Source organism: Lemur catta, chromosome 5, assembly GCF_020740605.2.
Source record: "Lemur catta isolate mLemCat1 chromosome 5, mLemCat1.pri, whole genome shotgun sequence".
NCBI classification, from domain to species: Eukaryota; Metazoa; Chordata; class Mammalia; order Primates; family Lemuridae; genus Lemur; species Lemur catta.
The window spans coordinates 72,713,153-72,735,905 of record NC_059132.1 but is presented as its reverse complement, the minus strand read 5'-3'; positions in this window follow the sequence as shown (position 1 = coordinate 72,735,905).

Sequence of the window (22,753 nt, the reverse complement as noted above, 5' to 3'; positions counted from 1 at the left end):
TCATATTCATATTAGAGTAAACATAATAGAGTAATTTGGGATGAATAATCAAACTAATGTGAATCTATTTTGATACCACCCCTCCATAGTTACTCTAGGTGTCAAGGTCAGTGGATTCATGGGGGTTAGAAAGCAGATAGGAAAGTCAAAGAATAAGGCACGAATGTATGTAAGGAGTTCCTTCAACCTTGAATTCAACCTCTAGATGGGTAAGAAGCTAGCAGGAAAGCACAGAGCTAAAATAAGTACAACGTCAGCCAAGAAAGCAGCTAGCAGGGGGCAGAACCCTTATCCATAATACAACAGAGTTGTCCTAGTGGAACAGTTTTTCAGTGTGCAACAGGACCAATGTACTAATGGATCTAAATAACATTTGTTTCTCTAAAATAAGAAGTAAAATTATATGAGCTTAAACTCATATTTAGTAATTAATGTCTTAGCATTATGTGTTATTTGGAAATGATTTAAATATTTAATTAGTATCTATCATTTACTTTAGCTTGCAAAATTTTAAAGCTATAGTTACCAAAAAGATCTGAGAAATCTTTTTAAGTAAACATATTATAAAACATAATTATTATTAAAAGTTCATTTTATGAACTTTTATGCCATTCATATCTATTTAATTTATTCAGTCTTAACAATTATATTTGGACAATTCCACGAGACATTAGACAAACCTAGCCATCATCTCTCACATTAAATTTTCTATTAACCATTTTTATATTTCTCTATGTTAAGCGAGTATCATAAAAGCAAGAATGTTAAAGTTAAATACATGCTTATTTTATTGATAACACTGAAGACATAGTTATTTTTATTAAACCAACAATATTAAACTAGTCTAATTTACCAAAAGATTACTAAGGTCATGTGAACTTGAAAAACACTTGGGCTTATTAATTTATGAGTACTCATTTATTTATAGGTCAATTTGGTACTATATAGATAATATTAGTATATAAACCTAGACATGTATACATAAAAATATAGAAAAATACAAATAAATAGTGTTTATAGCTTTGATTTTAAAATTTTAGCCATGAGATTGATAAAACTTACTAGTTTGAAAGGACAGTTGAATTTAAACTGTGCCTGTGTAAATGGAAAAGGTGAAAGGTTATTTGTCCCAAATGTCCAAAGCCCTCACTGAGTTTTAGAGGATAGCAAATGTACATCTTAAAGTACAGAGAGAGAATTAAAGCTTTTGTAAGAAGGAGTTTAGGTGTGTTAGAAGAAGATTAAAAATGGATACTAAGGTAACACCAAATCATAGGGATTTACCACAAAACTTTATAAGACCGTTTTCATTTAGATAGGTAGCTTCTAATTTAGTCCCTGTTTTCCCAATGTATTGCTGAGCTCACGGTGGAGCCTATTAATGAACAGGGCCAACAAAACATTTGTCATTTTTAAGGCCCAATATTAAATATGTGAAAAGCAGGCACAGCTAGAAGGCAGAGCATCTGGATCTTTAAAAATCAAGGATCTCATTTTTATACTGAATCCCAGGTCTTCTATCTAAGAGGGAAAGGACACAGGACCAAGCTACACAACATTTCCACAGTGTACTACAGTGGACAGAGAGACCAAACACATAATTAAAAGAGGGGTTTTAGTCAACTGAAAAAGATTTCCAAAAACAGTTTACAAAAGAGAAAAAGCAGAATGGCCTTATACACATACACACACACACACACACACAAACACACACACACACATATACATATATTAATTCAGCTGACTTCCGATCATAGTGATCTTTTAAAAATCTTTTCAAATATCTTATTATCAGATTTTATACAGGACAAGTAGCTAATATTACTGGCTTTCGATTTTTTTTCCCCAAAAGTACCCTCCCAAATGACTCACCAAAACCAGTAAGCCTTAACCAAGATTATGACTTAACCAAGGATGCACAAGCCACATCCAAAGAGGTGCAAAGCAGTCCTCACAAGTTCCAGAACCACCCCAAAGGCAACTCAAAGCAAGGAAAATTTTGCTAGCTGAAAATGGGGTACGACCCACATCTTTCTGGCCATATTCTCTAGGATCTTGGCTTCTACACACAAAGTCCTGAAAGCCCCATGTTCCCCTCACGGATGGAAGAAGACAGGAAATCAAATGTGTTCGTGGAAGAGACAGAGGTCAATAACAAATAGGTATCCTGAATGTCAAAAGTCAACATATATCAAACTAAAAAGGACTCATTCCCTGACCAGGAATTAAACCCAGGCCACAGTGGTGAATACCTGGAATTTTAACTACAAGACTACAAGGTGTGAGTCCTTCAGAGGACCCAAAGCAGGCAGTTTAAGCATACAAAGGATTTTAACTTTGTTTTAGGTTAGATTTTTGTTCTTTAATTTAGTCAAGAGATTTCCCAAGGCTATCCATGACACTATTTGTGTCTTTCTTTCAATGTGATGTTCCCATAAATACAAATAAGGCAATTATTTAGAATGAGAGGTCTCTGAAATATGTTTTTTGATTTTTTTTAAATTTAAGAGTCTTTCTAATTTAAAGGATCCATCTTTTGGCCACTAATTAGAATTTCCAGTGTGTACTATTCCAGTAGTGACTCAATCCAATAACCTCTTCATGGAAAGCCCAGGATGTAATTTTCCACATCTAGAATAAGTTTTTACCGTTTAAGAAAGAGATGTTTCCTAGAGAAGCCATGGAAGAGGCAATCCCAATGATACCCCCCAAAACATTCATTCCCCGGAACAGGCTAAGATAGCAAAACATGCTTGTTGCCACAGATGGTTAAGGATGGTGTTTGTGCAAACAGTGCCTCAGCAGGGAACTGCCAGTCACAGACCCTTTAGTCCCCGATACTGGGGAGACCCTTTTGGGATTGCACTTTCCAGGACTAACCAGGCAACAAGGATTGACATGACAAAAGCCATACAGGGATGGGACTTTTTAAGACAAACTCCCCCAGAGCTTGACACATACAGAACAAAGAGCGTGTTGCTTAAAATCTTACATGTCTTGGGTTCCCAGCCATTTTCAGACTGGCCAGGAGATGTAACCCGAAAATCATGCCTCCTGTATAGCAGAGATCAAGAGAGAGTGCTCCCACTGGGTCACAAGTCAAGCTCTCAAGGGCATAAAACAAGATGAGAGGGAACCTCATCTGGTTTTTATTTTGGGGATGCATAGCAAAGTTTATATGCTAGTCTGATTAGAACTACAAAACTAACCAGTCTACAGGGCCAGCTCGAACAACAGGCTTATAGGGATTGTAGGCCCATGTTCTACCCTAAAGCTAACCCTGTTTATGACAGAACAACCCAGAAAGACAAAGACAAAAGAAAAGATTATTTCTGGTAGGAAAGGAATCAAACATTATGAATATTCATACCAAAAAGAATACCAGAGTTGCTGTACCCAAGATTAGTCACACAAATCCTTTTCTCCCATTAATCAAACTTTGCAGAGGAAAATGAGACAGTGATTTTTACCATCTGCTTGACTGGATTCCACAGAGAGAGAGTGCAGGAGCCTGACTGGTAAGAAATTCTTGCCCTTCTGCCAGCTTGTCAGGTCCTGAGTTCCCTTAACTGCAGCTTCCAGAAGAGCAGAGCTTCGGTATCCTGCTCACAGCTCCAAAGCTTCAGGGGCCAAGGGAAAATTTCCCCATTGCCCTCTGAAGGTTCACTGAAAAATCAATTCACAGAGGGAGATTAATAAGAGAAAAGACATGCAAATTTATTAACATGCCCATGAGGAAGAACCACAGTCACTCTGCGTACCCCATATCCCAGTGGGATCCAGATACTTATGCAGCCTTATTTCAGAGGGGAGGAGGAGACGGGGAATATAGGTATTTCTGTTGAGGGGCAATGCATGATTACTAGGGAGAATGAATGGATCAGGGAACAGAGATTAAATGGTTCTCTTTGGACATTGAGTGAGCTTGAGAAACAGATATTATCTTGTGAAAGGGTCTGTTCAGGTGTGTCTACATTCTTGGTCTTCTTTCTGCAATAGATAATGAGACAATAGGGAGGGGAAGGAAGAACAATTGTTCTCATTGGTGGATCCACCTATCTGGTCTTTATGTGGATACGCGGAAAGTCTCTTCCAGCATCTCTTGATCTCTAAGGGCCTTTAATTCAAAATACTGATTATACTAGGGGGCCATATTTTGGGGTGAAGGTCCCTGTGCTCCTGTACTACCTTTTCTTTCCTCCTTTTTTCCCCCAGGATAGGAAAAGATGCTTCAGATACTTGTATGTCAGCTCACATTCTGTATGCTTCTGTATGACGGGAAAGAGAGGGCAGATTAAGTTTATATTTGAGAAATTCCTTTTATGTGAAATATGTGTCTCCTCTTTCCTCAACCAGGTTAATTTTTTTCTTCTTTTCCTTTTTCATCATTGATTCTTAACCAATTGAGAAAAAATACAAAGACTTCGGTAGACAGTGACATATATTAATATCATCACCCCTATTTTGTCCAAAATACAGGACTTCCGATAAACTGTTGGAAGGAAGAGAAAGCTGCTTTTATAAAACATCAGAGGCTCCTCACTCCCAGGACAAAATAGGAGAGAATGTGAATTATATATGGCTTTTCTTTAAGATTGTAGACAAGTCATGGATTATTTATTGTATTATATGATAACCTACCTAGAAAAAGAAAGAAAATCAAGAAAGTTTTAGAACTAATAAAAAAAGTTCAAAAATACTACTAGATATAAAATTAACCAACAAAGTTATATAGCACTGGTAGTAAGCAGCTAGAAAAATAATTTATAAAAAAAAGTTCCATGCATAACCACAACAAAATTATAAAGTATCTAAGAATTAACTTTATTTAGGATATGTGAGATCTTTTTGAAGGAAACTGTTATACTCAAATAAAAGACAAATGGAGAGATACCGCATTAATTGTGGATAGAAGTTCTTTGTACATACAGATGACAATACTGCCTGCATTCTTCTATAAATTTAATGCAAACTCAATTAAGATCTATTTAGTTATTTTAGGAACTCAATACAGTTACTAAAAAAGTTATTCAGAAAATAGAGATCCACAAATAACTGCATTCTTAAAAATGAAGAATAAACAGCGGGAAATTGCCGTACCAGATTTGAAGACATATATACTCCCCATTAATAACATTCTGTCATAAAATGAGAATAACCATAAGTTATTAAACCATTTTTGGATTCTTGGAAAATCAATTTGTGTCTAATTTTTTTAGCATAAATAATACTTTAATATATTGGTAAATTTAAAGCATTTGATACCTGTTTATATATTTGCAAAAATACAAAAAACAAAATAAAAGATAAACATATTTTCCCATAGTTAAGTATTTTAAATTTAATGTGGACAGTCATTTGGATAATGAGCAAGCATATTTTCCCTGAGAAAGATTATCTTAATTCACTTTGCCCAGTACCTTTCTCTTCATTTTTTTCCCATGAATATTGACTCTTAAGTCAATAGCATGGAGTTGACAACCAGCAGGCACCCTTCTGATTCATACATTTGCACTTACGTGGTCCACTGAGGCCTGCTTGGAATCTCAAAATGTTTGCTACGAGAGGATGGGACTCACAAGAAGAAACCTCCTCGAGGCTGATTTCCAAATCAAGGATTTTGCTATCGCCCATACTTGCTCTAGAATCTCGCCTACATTGCAAAACTGCTTTTTTGTTGTTGTTAAATGAAGACTGTTCTATCCCCAACTCAGCATGGAAGTTGAACCCAATATATTAGGGCAGATTGAAACAAATAAAATCCCCATACTTATGCACATTTTCTTTCTCCTTTTCCTCCAATATTTTTTTCCAAAGTCTACCATTCTCAGCTTAGCTGTCTGCGGAAAAACATTTTAAAATCTTTGAGAGACTGCCTCTTGTTTGCCTTCTTAAAAAGTATTTGTAGAACTAAAAGAGCTAAAAAGGTGATTACTTAAGTTGTTAATACCTATCTTTTATTTCATTCCTTCATTGCCTCATTCATTCAACAGATATTTATTGAGGGCCTTCACTTTGTCATTCAGAGTGCTTGATCCAATGGTGAATAAAACATACAAGGTCTGTGCCCTGTGGGATTGATATAAAACAAACAGATAAAGTAATTACATATTGTGATGTGTATTATAAACAAAAAAGGAGCTAAGATAGAAAATCATGGAAAGAAATGATTTTGGATGGAGTATTTTCAATGGCAAATCTAGATGAGGAAGATAATATGATTTTTTACTGATATAAGTTAACACATTCATTTAAGAGGCAGTAACAAATCATCAAAATATGAATATAGAATATGAGTATTATTTAATATAGTAGAGAAAAATTTATCACAACTTTCTGAAGTCATCTTGATATATCTAGTAAAATAGCATGTTTGGGCTATCTCATTTTGGTCATGTCATTTGGTGGGGGTGTATGCCCCAGGAAGCCATGCTAACTAGCACCACATCAAGAAGATTGAACTGCTCTGGGAAGGAAAACCAAGGCTAGAACACCCAAGGACTAAGACCTAAGAGGTTCAGGAAAGAAGCTCTGCTGCAGAAGAGCCAGGTCATTAGTGTCAATTTCTTAACCATCAGCCCTGAGGGATGTGTGTTTGTGTGTGTGTGTGTGTGTGTGTGTGTGTGTGTAGACAAGCCATTGAAACTATGTTCTGGAAGTGTAAACTGAAGACAGTGAAAACCTGACACGATTTAGAAAAGACAGTGTTTCCTATGTGGACCCACAACTGTTTTAGCAAAACAGTCATTTAAAAATAACTACATCATATTCTTCAAAATTAATTTCTCTAACTACTATAACATTAAGCACAAAGATGCCTTAGTTCTTGTGAAGGACCAAATTCTTATAAAGCTGTACAATGTCATTTTTGGAAGGCAAACTGCCATTTGCTCTGACGCTTTGCACACACATGCAAGAAAAATACCTCCCAGCAAATGTCTACAGCCACTTGTACATATACGTCCTCCTGTGGCTTCCCCACATATTCAGTGTAGCTAGCTTTAGATTTTAAGATTATCTGTTAAAAATGCATCTAGCCCACAATATTTTTAATACAAAGTTCAGCCCAATAGACGACCTAAATGACCCTTTATTGCCACACAGCTCTTATTACCTCTCCCAGAAATCAGCAGTGTAACTATTCCACCCTGTGAACTAACACAGAAACTGGTAGAGCTAGGTTGCTGAAAACTTGACATGGTGTGTAAATTCACAAGAATCCATCACGCTCTTCTATTATTTATAATGTAAGATTTGTAGGCTGTCTGTAGAATAACAGGTGTAGCCCCTATGGGTCAGCAACCACCTGAATTATACATGGGAAAAGGAAAGCAGCGCCATATACACCACAGTTCTGTGTTGTTCATTTTGGGGAGTAACTTTTCGTATAATGGATGCCTGAAAAATCCTCCTTAGCAGGGTCTGTATGCTCTATGGTCATGTGTGTGTTGCTTGTGGCTGCTTCCTTTGTGCCTCGGAGACCAAGAGTTTAATCCTGGCATCACCATTTACTACTTACTGCTTTTTGATTTTGGTCATGACATTTTTAACTCGGTTAAATTAAGTTTAACTTTCATTACCTGAAGAATAAGGAAAACAACTCTTATATAATTGATTTATAGTTAGCAGACCACGAGTAACTGGACTCTGTTATTTTTGAAAACGTAGAAAGGTCTTAATTATTAAATAGGAGGGACAGAAATAGAAAGGCAGTTATTTATATTCGAAAATCACTAAGGTCAAAACTTTGTGCCCTCTACATGAAAGGTTGTATATTATAATGAGTTATTGTCATTATGTATTATTTTAATATAGATTTCTGATGTCATTTCTGATTGTCAACAATGATAGTCGAGATTGTGGTTGTGTAGTGATGGAGAAAAGGAGCAGACCTTGATACCCTGAAGCACCTTCTCTAATTCAGACTTGTGGTTGGAGGCCCAGCAAGTCCCAGGACCTCTGTCACTAAATATTATCATTTGAATAGCAAAATGACAAGCTAAAAATAGCTTATTGAAGGTTAAGTAGCTGTTATAGTCCACTATATGTATAAGAAACCTCATATGTAAGGAGATTATATAAGGTTTAAGAAAGGCTAAGTAACTTGACTGAGGCTTATAGTATACTTAGTAATGAAGGAAAGTATTTTATTATATTGCTATTCATAAGCCACAAACAATTGAAATGTACAATACTCATAACAATAACAATTCCAGTATTATTATCTAATATTTCCTGAGAATTTACTCAGTGCCTGATGTGCTGCTAAATGCTTTCTGTTTAATTTCTTCATTTAATTCTTATAATACCCCCAAGAGATAGACTCAAATATTATTTTGGTTTTATTCAGATGGGGAAACTGAGGCTTAATGAGGTTAAGCAAATTGTTCAAGGCTGCACAGAGAATAATAGATAAAGCCAGTTTTATGTGACTCCAAAGTTCAGAATTATGTGGCTCTTTAAAATTATCTAGTATTATATAAATTTAGGATTGTTTGCTTCTCTATAAACCAGATTAACATTCTTGCTATGGTGCCCAATGCAATTGAGGCACTGACATATGAGAGAGACAAATGCCTACCTTCTTCCAATAAAAGTGTTTCTTTTAAAAATAATGGAATGAAATTTTCATAAATCTTGTCAGCTTTGTTTCGAAATTTTCTTACAGTGACTCATAAGCATAAAAAAACAAAGCTGCCATGAAAGATAGAGAATCTAAACAAAGTTGGAAAAATGCATTTTTTTTGAGTCTCAACAATACTGTGTATTCACTTTCTTTTTGTAGCCCTGATTTCCCTGAGACATAAATATCACATTTATATCTGTGTGGGAAGTACCTTATAAGATGAGCCATTTTTTTTTTAAGAGAAGTTCACTTTTTCCCCAAATGATAAATTATTTCATTCTTACAATTCTGTTGTGGGCCCAGATAGATGGTAACTCATAATCTCACAGCTCTTTGAGTTTAAAGACATGAAGAATTTCTCACAGAAACTATGCTGATCATTAAAAGTTAAAGGGGAAGTTCGGAAGCCTTAACTTCACACTAGATGAGTCTTAAAGAGTGGGAAAAGGAAGCCTGCAAGCTAGGGGTTGTTGGTTGGTTTGCTTCTTGTGTGTTTGTTTTCTGGAGATATATCAGAAAGCCAATTATTTTCCCTCCTAAAAATAGTCTTGAGTGAGAAATGATAAACAGCTCCTCCCATTGTGCAGAAAGTTGATAAAAATCCCATAAAAAAGTCTGAGTCAAGGAGTCTGAATACAAATGCTGGGCATGCAAACAAAAAAAGGAGGAGAAGAAGTAGAACCAGAAACAGTGATAAGCCAAGATGTGACGCAAACAAGGAAAAAGGGTGAGAAGTGAATCTCAGGATCCTTGAGAGAGCTACGATTCCATGATGCCTGAGCACTCCTAGGAAAGACAGACACACAGAGAAAACAGGCACAGCAGGATCATGGAGATGGCATGGGATTGCTGAAGAGCTCAGGAGAAACTCGCCGAGCACGGAACGTAGGCACGAGATGCTAAAAACTATCATCCGATCCTGCGAGCCAGAGTCAGTAGGCAAAATTTAACCCTGCCATATTTTTGCTTACGTATGATATCATTAGGTAGAAAAATCCTGAAAAGAAAGCAGTCAGAAACCCCACCTGCTTTAATCAAGGGAAACATCTGATGATAAGAAAAAAAATTAATAACTAGACAAATAACCTACAGACAGAAGGTTTTCTACACAATGAGCAAGAATCACCCATTCAAACCAGAAAATACTGCTTTCCCCTGAAAGCCAGGGCAATCTATAAAATCCCTACCAATAACATTTTAATATGCATATTAGAGAAGACTTCTTATTTTGATTGTTGTGACACAGATTGAAAAAGACTTTGAAAGAAGACATTCCAATGAGCAGAGAGATACACACCTCCCAAAGCTCGTGTTTTTGCTCAGATTTACAAAAAACAGAATATTAGAAATATACGTAGAAAAGTTATGGTAATTGAAACTGACCATTAAGCAATCTCAGGCAATGAACTGTACAAATAGCACCTTTGTTACCAGAAAGCTAATAGAAGTGGGCTGAAGAAATCAGAGGAGAAAAAAGGATATTTGGAAAAAAATTATATTTCAGTGTTGCATTGAAACTGATGGACTCTTTGTAGTCATACTGTGTATCACAGTGGCTATAGCTATAGTGCCTGAGTCAGCTCAGGCTGCCATAACAAAGTACCACGGGCTTGAACACAGAGATTTATTTTCTCACAGTTGTGGAGGCTAGGAGTTCATGATCAGGGTGCCAGTAGGGTGTGTTCTGGTGAGGGCTGTCCTGACTCACAGATGGCTTGTTTCTCGCAGTGTCCTCACTTGGCCTTTCTTCGGTGCAGGGACAGGAGAGAACGAGCTTGGGTCCCTTCCTCTAATCCCAGCATGAGGGCCTTCATGATCTAATCTAACTTTAATTCCCTTCCAAAGGCCTCATCTCCAGATACCACACTGAGGGTTAGGTGTTCAACATATACATTTACGGGGACACAGACATTCAGTCCGTGACATATTATGTATGTTTATAATTACAGTACTCAAAAACTGAGATCCTCTCAGTGGTCTCTCTAATACCCAGCATTTCTATGTAATCTGCCTCCTGCTCCCAATACACCCTGTCCTTCCACTCAGTGCCTCGTTTGCTCTGTTTCAGTCTTCACTGCCCTCTCAACATGACACGCTGGGATTTCTCTCATCTTATGGTATTTATACTTGCTTTCCCCCTACTGAAATGCCCTTCTCCTGGGTAGCTACGGGATTCACTCTCACTTCCGGAAGATCTCTGTTCAAATGTTACTGCACCAGAGGGGTTTTTGCTGAGCCTCCGCTATGCAATAGCAACCTGGCCTGTCAGCCTCACCCCACCCAGGCTTGCTGTCTGTCCTCTTGACCTGCTTTGCTTTGCTTCTGTACGTCTCAACATTCTGAGATGTACATATCTGTCTATCAGCTGAGCACCCCGTGAGGGAGCACTGTGTTTTGTTTCCTGCTGCATCCCCTATGTCTAATCCTGTGTTGGCACATAATGGCACTCAATAAATCTTTGCTGAAGTACTATTAAGTGGATAAAATAAGTTCTATGTATATTTTACATCCACAAACTTAACGCATCCGCATACTCTAACTATTATTACACAGAGGGTCTGGATTATACGTCTTGTAAATACACCACTCTGTTCTGGGGAAAGGTTTCAGGCAATGTTATTTCTTCCACATGCCAATCCTTACCTCTGCTGCACGCCACCCACCTCATCACAAAGTAGCCAAGGCAACTCAGAATTTTGCAGAGAGTATTGTTTACAATTTGTACCCCTTCTGAACAACAGGTTCTTGGCCACTGTTATATTTGTGGACTAAAACTATACTTAAACTGTTCTTTAATTCAAAGTTGATTAAAGATTGCCAAAAGGATTATTGAGAAGACCCAAGCCTACACAATGCAGTGAGAATTCTCTACACCTACTTTATTAAACGAGGTAACATAGAAAACCTCACATAATACAAAATGGAGTAATAATAAAAATGTTCGATTCTTTGTTCCAAAGGAAGTGTATAAATCTGTTAGGTAACTCTGGCTAAATATATAATCCCATTTTTGGTCCCACTCTGGTAATCTATTGCTGTGTAAACTACCCGCTGGCTCCCAAAACTTAGTGGCTTAAAACAACCACCACCACTCAGTGCAGAATCAGCAGTCCAGGCAGGGCTCAGGGGGGAAGGCTTTTCTCTGCTCCATGTGGTATCACCTCAGTTGGACACTGCATGATTCACTTCCAAAATGCCTCACTCACAGGCCGGCAATTTGATGTTGGCTGTCAGCTGGGGCTCAGTGAGGGCTGAGGGCCACAAGCCTCAGTTTCTCTCTGCTTGAGTCTCCTCTTGTAGGTCTTCTTGGTCTCCATCAAGGGTATGCAGAACAAGTGTCCCAAGAGCATAGGATAGAAGAGCAGGATATTTTTATAACCTAGCCTTGAGGGTCACATAGCATCACTTCTGCTGTATTCTGTTGAGCAAGGCAGTTGTAAGGGTCTGCCTGGGTCCAAGGGGAGGAGACAAAGATTCTACTACTTGGTGGAACAGTTGCCAATGTCACTGTAAATGGAACATGGCAGAGGGACTATGGTGTCCATCTTTGGAAGATACAAGCTACCATAGGTCCTCTCCTGATTTTTGTTCTTGAATTATGCAAATTCCCCTAACCCTCTTTGGTGTTTCTACACCATTATTTTCCAACACCTGTCTCCTTTGGGTTGCTGTTTGCTTATATCTGAGTAATTAGTATTTATAGACAATCGGATTCTCTGCTTGTATACCAAGCCTTCATTCAACAGTGTTCCTTAGGAGGTTTATTTTCTCCAAAATAAAAAAAGAAACTGAAAAGATTTCTCCCATTAATACTTTAGTCCTCTGAGAATTCCTTATTTCTTTTTGATAACCCTGAAACTCCACTTGCTCTCTCCCTTCCTTAGGTATTTTGTGTTATCTGGCTATTTCCTTCTGAGTTCTGTATTTTCTCACCTATGCTAGCCATAAAGAAAGTTTTATTCTTCTCCTATTTTGATGAAAAAAGGCAAGAGAATTAGATTAATTGCTGATTAGTCCTTGAAATGAAAGTGAATATTTTCCTTCATGTCACGTGGGGGATGTGTCATTTTCTCTGACACTCTTAACTTGCCCTTACCCAAACAGTTCCAAGCACCACCTGTAGGGCAGTTTTCCTTTTACAGCAGATTAGGCAGCACAACCTCTTCTCTACATTGAACCTTAAGGGATTGGCCCAGCAGCCACCTGGCAGCTCCAAGGCCCACCTTCTTCTGCTACCCTCCCTTAGCCTTTGTGTGCAGCTACAGAAACCACAGGACTCCTCTTTAAAGGAAAATTGGGATGGAGTAGGGTTGCCATCATCTTCCCTCCTGGTCCACCTCACCCTGTCCCTGTAAGGGCTGCTGACATAGGGTTTCTGCTACAGAAAGCTCAAGACCAGACTCCATATCCATGTATATTTCCCACATTTCAGGGACACGTTTCTTCTTCCTCCTGTAGAAGAACAAGAAGACTGAAAAGGTTCTATGCTCCAGGCTCCCATATGCTCTTCCAGAACTCACTCTATGACTATGCTCAGCATCAATGATAGCACAAAAGAGGAACTTTGTGTTCCACCGCCAAGCACACATTCTGCTGAGAGTCGTGTTGCCAACCTCCCTTTGCAGGTTCTGTCAATCTTATGTGATTCTTTTGGAGTTCTCCCATTTTGCATTAGAAGGGGGAAAACAGTGATTTCATTTCTTATCCAAGCTCTACTCTCTCCACAAGGCCTAACACCTCTCTCTCTACTCAGCCCTCCTTTTTGTTTGGCTGGGATGATGTTGGGGAGCAGAGTCGATGGAGAGACATTTTCCAAACTGATTCTTTTCCCTCATCCCTGCTAGGGAGATGGCAGGCTCTCAGAACACATGAGGTATACATTTGTTCTTGGCTTTGGATCACAACAAAAATTCTGGAAATGGAGTGTTGTACTTGACATCCTATTACATACATAATGTTTAATACACCCAATACTAATCTAAATATTTACCATTGAGGGTCTGGGTTGGAAAAAAAACTCTGGAAAGTCCCAGGCAAATGTGAATCTTTAAATATTTAATTGAATCTCTCATAAACATAAAACTTGATTCCCTTACCTAATTCTACAAACAAACGCTTTGGTGTGTGAGCTGCTCCTGTGGTTTTGCATGGTTCCCCTGAGCTGGACACATCCTCATTCAGGGTGTTGCTCCTTCCCTTCCCTGGAGATGCCTCCTGCAAAAAAATAATGAATAAAATAAAAAAAGAAAGATTGAACTTCAGAGTGAGTAGGAAAAACCTCTCTCAGATTCACGCAGGAACTACCAACTTTCATCTTTGTAGCTGCCAGCGCCACAGTGTTTCATTCTCATCCTTTTTCATATAACAACAGAAAAATAGAGAATTTCCTGCAGCAGATGAAGGGTCGTAAGAAGTGGCAATTTTCATAGCACTCCCCTAGCAACAGACCTAGTGAATCTTCCCACCGTATCTCTCTTGGGTGGCATAAACGTGGACATAGACATAAAAGTGTGGATAAAGATATAAACGTAGATAAACAAAAAATACATCAGGAAGCTCGCTGCTGTATAAATTCTATATAGTTTGTCCTATAATATTGACTTAGTTTTCTTTCTTTCTTTTTTTTTCATTGTTTTGTTATTGTCACAAAAATCCCTTCACTTTTTTTTTTTTTAAGAGAAAACTAACTGAATAGGTTAAAATCATCCAGCATTTGTCTCTGAAGCCAGGCAGTCCTAGATTTGAATTCTGCTCTACCTTGGCACCTTGTTTACCCAATGAGGAAGTGGAGTTTATGAAAAATCTACTTGCATGGAGGTGACTGTTAGAACTACCAATTTCACTTTTAAGTGCCATTCATGAAAATGTCATGGGTGGTAAAAAGGATGCTGGAGTAGATGTGCTTAATTAACACAGCAAATAAGGATTAAGTGACTTCTAAACATCAGAACAGTTGGAAGACCGAGGCAACAGCAGTGAGCAAAAGAGACAGAAATCCCTCTGAGGGAACTCACATTCTCATGGGAAGAGGCAAGTAATAAACGAATTGAGGAAGGAAAATATATAATGTATTATGTGTTCACAAGTGCTAAGGAGAGTAAAAGGAAGCTCAAGCTCACACCAATCCATAATTCAATGGCCCAGGGACTGTTCTGTACACCTCTGAGATTTGCTTTTGGTCTCTGTGAAGGAGCGTTGTGTAGATGATCACTATCTGGCCTTCCATGCTGACATCCTGGGAGACTTTTCTTTAACTCTTTTCTGGTTTCAGTCTGCTGGTGTGAGGTTAGAACGGCCTCCACGTAGGCTCGGCAGTCCTCCAGCTCCACTTGCTGAGGGAGGGAGACATTTAGGTCAGGAGTCTGGTGTCTGGGCAACTGATGTGACTCATAAATTTGCAGTAATTGCTTTTAATCCATTCCTTTTCTTTTCTTTTTGATCCTAAAACTCAGACCAGAATAATCAAGCAACTATATATTAAGTTTACCCAGCAGACCTTGGACCACCTGTCTGTTTCCTGTTTTCCTGGCCAAGTATCCCTTCTGGGAAAGCCTGATTGGAAACACAGCAGGGTAAACTCGTTGCTCCCTGTTCTTTGTTCCATCTGTCTCCCTTCTCATCTGGGACATCCATGTTCCTGTCTCCATTACTTCTCACGTTCAAGGCTGAGCTGCCCACCTGTGCTCCTGACACACTGCTTCCCATCTTCTCCCAGATGTCACTCCTGCAGTGAGCCCTACTCTTTCCCATGCTTCCAGTATTTTAATTGTCTCCCTCTACTGTTTTCACACAAGCTAAAAACATTACCATGTCTTTTTCATAGAAAAACCCATCATTCCCGCTAGCTAAGGCCCCAATATTCACTTTCCCTTCGTTAACCACACTCCTGTGAAAAACAGGCTGCATTTCACACACCCTGCTACTCATCCCCTATGGACTCTTCAAGGCACGGATGCAGGTTTCTAACTGTACCTGCATTAGAAACTGGTTTCATAAAGGTCTTCAATGGTACACTAATTGCCAAGTATTTTCACTACTCTCGGAGACATGTGACATCAGTGGCCACATAATGAGACACCATTCTCTCATCAACAGCTGCTCTGATACTTTTTTGTGAGCTCCTTTTCTGGTTTCTTTCTCCCCAAACCTGAAAGCTCTTTCTTTCCTACTTCTCTCTTTTCACTTTAAATCTACTTGTGAAATTTTAACCACTACGTGATAACACCCAACTCTCCAGATACAAGCACCTTTTTTTGAAGTCTTTATATCTGGTTGCCTCCTGGGTGGTTGAATATGTGAATATGAGGCATTTTCCTCAATGTTCTGTACCTTTAATAAAACCTACCCCCAAATGAACTCGTAACAGTCCTCTCCCTCTTGATGAACGTGCTCTTTTCTTCTATTTGCCTTTATAGTGAAGGGCTACTATCTTCTCAAGATTATGCTTTTAATATTTCCCACATTGATACACGTGAATCTAGCTGTTTATTCTAATTATTTATATGGGTCAGATCATTCTTGCTGCTCAATGACTCTGTAACTTTGGATGAGTTATGAAACTTCTTCATGCTTCAAGTTTTCTATCTGAAAAATTAAACTTTAAGTAGTAAATAAAGTTTCTGTTTCTCATATATATTCATGTATGAGGTCTGTCTGGAAAGTATCTAGCTATGTAATATGGAAAAATAGAGACTTTTCTTGAAAAAGATACAAGATACAAGAAACATTGTACATAGGACAATGACCCCTCAGTCCCCTTCAAAGTAGGCACCTTGGGACCTCACACAGTTCTCCCAGCATCTCTTAACCTAACCTGTACATGTTCAGCGTGCTCAGGTGTTCTGCTTGTTGCAGGCCTTCCAGAAACAAGGGATCACTTTCAACAGATTCTCGACCATCTTTGAAGTGTTTATGCCACACTTTAATTTGCGCTGAACTCATTGCATCATCTCTGAAAGCCTTCTGAATCATCCTAATAGTTTCAGCAGAGGAATGTTCAAGCTTAATGCAAAATTTGATGTAGATGAGTCGCTCTACTAGCTCAGTCATTTTGAATGTGAGGGCCACACAGTACACATGCTCACTCAGTGGAGTCTAGCGCCCCACTGACTAGTATGGCGAAGGCATCATCGTTCACGCATGTGCATTACAGTCCACTCGCCTTGGCTGACAGGCTACATTGATATAGCCCAAACCATTCTCATTATATTAACAAAAGCTGGACACTTTCCAGACAGCCCTCATGTATGTGTACATGTATATACACACATATCTTTTTACCAACACTTGTTATTATGAGACCTTTTAATTTTTCCAGTCTTATGCATATGAAATAGTATGAAACTGCTGTCTCAATTTAAATGTACCATGCCCACTTGCTTTGTAGTAGAAAAATTAGCACCTATTGGGCAAAAGGCTTAGAAGATGCCTGGCACATAGTAACACTTCAATAAATGTTATGTAGTACTCTCATTAGTATTATGACAAAGTATTTTTTGTAATGCTATAATATAAAATTTTATCCATTTCCTTATTAATGAATTAGTCTCTAACTTTTTACTATTAAATATATATATTATTAATATATAAATAATAAATATATTATTCCAATATATTATAATAATATTGGAATAAATAAATATATTATTCCATTTTCTTTGCCAGTAATTGGTTTGAGAATGGGCATATGACCAATGCTGGAAATGGTTTTCTCACTCCTAAGTCACAGGAAGATAGGAGCCTTCTTTTTCTTCTGGATATTGTCTGTCTGGGTGAGATCTATGGAATATCTGCATGTTCTTGCTAAGAAGAGGGTGGCCAGTTTGTGATCTAAGCTGATATATTAAGAATGGAAAAAGGAGAATTTGAGAACTGTGTTCTTGAAGACTTGGTTTGTGCCCTTGATCATCATAAGGTTAGTTTTCACTTAACCTCTAGATTCAGATGACAGTAGATTTCCTTAATTAAACCATTTTGATGTAAGGTTCCTGTTGCCTATAGTCAAAAGAATTCTAGCTACATATTGTCCAAAATAGTTTTTTTAAAATGTTATACTTCATCCACAACATATGAGAATTTGTACCTATCCATGACTTCATCAACACTTGGTATTGTCAGATCTTTTAATTTCTGAAAATTGTTGGGTATGAAATTGTAGCTCAATGATATTGTGATATAAATCTCTGTGATTTTCTATGTGTGTATAACTGTATATAAGTAATTTTAAAAACAAAATAATTCATCATGATATATTGATCTCCATCTCTGGATCTAGGTTCAAATCCTGGCTCTAGCTTTTCAAACTGTAGCATCCAAGAAGTCATTTAAATTTTCTAAAACTTGTGGTCATCTGGAAAATGAGGATAGTAAAACATACCTTATGAGGTTGTTGAAAGGCTGAAAGTAAGTAAAGTGTGCAGTTCAGTGTCTGGCACCTATTAGCATTCAATAAATGTGCACCTCTGCATACTTATAGGAAATACCTCTGAAAAGGCATGATCACTAAAAGTGATTTCCAAGGAGTTCAGATGAAAATGCTTTGTGATTTTTTTCTTGTTATATTTCTGCTTTGGGGAGGAAGGACGTTGTTTTTTAAAGGTGACAATTTTCTAATCATGGTAAAGGGAGATAAATACTTTGTTTTCCTCCAGGGAGAAAAAGAGATGCAGTAAATGCTTAATGGGCTTTTCTTCAATGCCATAAAGTCAGTAGCTATAAATCTTGAACACAAGTTGAATTATTTTTGACTTTTTATTTCCTTAGGAGGCTTTGACCACATCATTAAACTGTATCACCTGTCACTGACCTAATTTTACCATGAAGTCCAAGGGATTAAAGCAATGCTTAAAACACAGAAGAAATAAAAATGAAAAAGACTCCATGCAGTCAGTCTGATGTTCTTGCTAATTCCTTTAAGTTGCTATTAATTTTTTTTTTTGCTTGAAAGAGTGCATATGAAGCTAAATAAATCTTGACTTTCTGATATATTATTTCCCTAATAGGAGGGAGACTGTAAGGAGTTTGGCTTAATTTTTCTTATTACTTTAATATTTATCAAGAGCAATATCTAAGAATAAAATGAGAATTGTTCTTTTTCACACACTAATTTAAATGAATTCTGAAAATATATGTTTACAGGTTCTGGTTGTTAGTCTTCGTCTCACAAATTGGAGTATCTAAACCTTACAATTCGAATGTCATCCTGCACATACTACCTAGAGCAAATGTTTACTGCACAAAACTGCAGAAATCAGTCAGGATGTGAATTTTTCCCCTTGAATGAATATGAAATGAGGCCTGGTAAGTGTATATTTACCCTGCCTGAAGAGTAATATAGTTTGTTTTATGACATCAATTTCTATCCAAAATCTTATCTGGAAAAAAAAATCAGTTAGTTCTAAAGTTAATATCACTGCAAGAGAAAGATGAGGAGAGATTGTGAGAAAAAGACAGAATAGAGGCAGAGAGAGACAGAAACAGCCACATGGACAGACAAGCAGGGAAAGAGAGAGGAAGGAGAGCGGATGACAGAGAGAGGCCCTTTCTGCTTCATCTAACTGAAGTCACCTGCTCACTTGGTTTGTGACTCTCCGCTACTAATTACAGGATAGGGAACAGAAAAAGCATGAATATCACAAAATATCCAAAAACTCATTTTAGTTAAAATTTTGTAATTTTTCTATCAAAATTTTTTCTTCTAAAGACTAGTGCTATATAGCATTGCAAGAACTGAGACATTTGACATTTGCCTTATTTGCCTTCCTTGATCAGTCTGTGGGGAAGGTGTCATTGTTTAGAGAAAGGAGCTCAGTCCCTCACGACGCACCAGGAGCGCAGACCCCACAAAATGCCACATTCTAGGCTATTATCATCTTACGCCAATTGTGGGAATTTTTCCTCAATCAAATGGATCTGGCTTCAAAATTTTAAATACCGTTTTCCGTGAGCAACCTATGCTATTTCTTTTCCTCATGCTTCTTTTCTTCTCACGGGTGTCATTATTTGATTTCTCAAGAAAACTGTTTTTCCCAAACTAAAAGTTAACCTTTGTTGAATTCTATTTTAACACAAAATAACATAAATAGGGTAAATTTGCAAATAATAACTGACTGTTACACTAGTGGTAGAGATAGCTTGAATTAAAAAAAGAAAATATTCATTCTTGGAGGTAACGGTGAAAAAAGAACAACCTGAAGGGAAGTTTTATTTTGACTGGTAACTTTCTTAATTTGCATTTCCACTTTATGATGTTATTTGCAGCTGAAGAAATAGTTTCTCTCTTATAGCCACATTTCCTTCTGCTCATCCCCACAGCGGGTATGTGACACTGCAATCTGTCACATGGTACGATCATAATCCCCACACATTTAGCATGAGCCATACCAAGTGTAAGGAAGAAGAACAATATCCTCCATGCTTAGTTAAAATGTCACAGAAAACTGTGAAAAACACACATACAAAGTGTTCCTTGTGTCCATTTTTCAGCATGATGTATTTTTAGTTTTCTGCAGCCGGCAAGTCTTAAATCAAACCAAAGAAAAATATCAGTGGACTGCATATGGTACCCTTCTCAGCATCGTTAAACATATTTGACCTAAACAACATCATCCCTACAGTATTTTCCAGGACTAAACTATAACTTCTAACATTTATAGCCCCTCCAGGTGGAATCATTGCCGGGTATTTCTCCTACCATCCTAGATGTTCCTTCTCGGTCATTTTGCAGGTCTTTCCTTGTCTTGCCCATCTCTAATTGATGGAATGTTCCAAAGGCTTGACCTTGGACCCCTTCTCTTTTTGGGTTTTTCATATTTATACCCACTCCCTAGATAATCTCATCCAGACCAGGTCTTTAGCTATCATCTCTGTACTGATGACTCCTAAATTCATATCACCAGGGTGGGCCTCTCACTTGAAATTCAAATTCATACATGCAGCTGTTGACTTGACTTCTCCACTGGGATTTGTAAGAAGTAGCTCAAACTCAATATGTCAAATACATCCAGCCAGTAACCCCCAAACCTACTTTCCCTTCTGAGTTCATGGCAACTTCATTTTTCTAGTTGTTCTGCCCCAAAGTTCCTAGTAATCCTTAATTCCTTTCTTTTTCTTATGACCTATATAAAACCATCAGCAAATCTTATTGGTTTTCCTTAAAATGTATCAAGAACTCACCCACCGCTATTCACAACTGCTACCATTTGGTCTAAGCCACCACTGTCTCTCACCTGCATTAACAGATTGCCCCCAACTGATCTCTCTGCTTCCACCCTTCACTCGCACTCCATCACACCCCCTGCAGTCTACTCTCATCACAGTAATCAGTAACTGTTTTACACATAAGTTAAATCATGTCACCCTTCTGTTCAAAACCGCCCACTCACTCCTTCTGCCAAAGGAAGAGCCCCAGTTCTACCACCCTACATGATTTTTCCCCTGCCCGTTACCTTTCTGGTTCTTCCAGCCTTACTGGCCCCCGATGGTCTTATCACACAAACACACACACACACACACACACACACACACACAAATAATAATGATAATAAGTAATAAGGGCAATAAAGATAAAACTTTTGGAGGTGAGAGATAGGTTTATGGAGTTGACTGTGGTTATGATTTCATGGGTGTATACTTATCTCCAAACTCATCAAGTTATATAAAAGATATATAGTTTTGTTTATCAAAATGGCCATAAGTCCTCCTTAGTAGCTAGGGTGGTTTGGGCAAATAGGGGTAACTGAGGTCACGCAAAGCTTGTCATGTGAAGCTTTTCCTCCTTCCTGAGCACTGTGCAGTTATGTCAGCGGATGTGTGAAAATATCTATGATTTCTATTGGTAGACAGGTAATACTGCTAATATTAATGTAGTTGGTTGCCTACATACATTCATAATGGAAGGGAATGCCTAAATTTGAGTTGTAGGTTAGTAAAAATAAAAATGTACATTTTTCCCATCTAAATTTTCAAACCCCCTTGATTTCTATCCACAGATCTCTTGACAGTGAATGGTCCCCACGTAAGAACACTTTTGACTTAGCACCTCTCCTGATTAAGGGATTTTAATGTATCCAGATGGTATTTTTTGAGGCTGTCAAATCACACTTAAATTTTTCTTTGCCTCTTTGAGAATCGATATTTGGTTATGTGTGTGTTTGTATATATATATATATATATGCATATATATATGTATATATATACACCTTTTGTAAATATTAACTGTCACCTTTAGCTGTGACAGATATTCATTTATCCTGGGGTAGCACATCCATAAATATATTCATGTTTCTTTCTACGTTTCTCCCATAGTCTCAGTAAAAACTTTGGTCTCCTGTGCATTCACCAAATTAGTTACCAGAAAGCATTTGCTTAAATGAAATTCTCATTTGTGATGCTTAATCAAAAGGGGAATGTTTTCCCCTAGCTTTTTCTAACTTGACACAAGAAATAGTTTAAGTATTTCAATGAGACTCATTTATGTGGTTGCTAATTAGTAGCAGGCTGCTTGCTGCGGGTGATTGATACTCACTTCTGGAGAACCAGAAATGGAGTTTTACCGAATTTAGAAGTTACTACACCCTTATGGGTCTGCAGTTTTGAACTGAAAAAAAAAAAAAAACAAAAAAAAAAAAACGAGGCTTTGGGTGTTTAACACATTGACTGCCACACTAGGAAAAAAAAATTTCCTTGGGGCCACAGTGTTTTATTACAAAAATAGAATAAAAACTTTGAAAACAAAATGATCCGAATTTAATGAAAAATTTATTATTTTTTATTGTTTAGTGTGCATAACTTATATGCAACTTGAAAGATAGTTCTCAAGGCTCCCAAGGTGAAGAGACATGTGAGTTACATATGCTTCACGAGGCCCTGGGCTCAAAACTAGTGGGAGTTAAATACAACTTGCATGGCAGTTAATGTTTGTCCTTGGCAAAATACATCTCAAATGACTGTCTGGAAATCCTATAATTCTTACAAATAAACGTTGATGACTTCAGTGACTTAAATTGTATTAAAATGTTCAGGGTATTTTGCTTTTCAATGAAGACTAATCCTTTGGCAAAATATGTATGGGCTTATAGTGAATCTTAGATGTGTACATGGTATGTTGAGAGCTTTAGAAACCCAGCA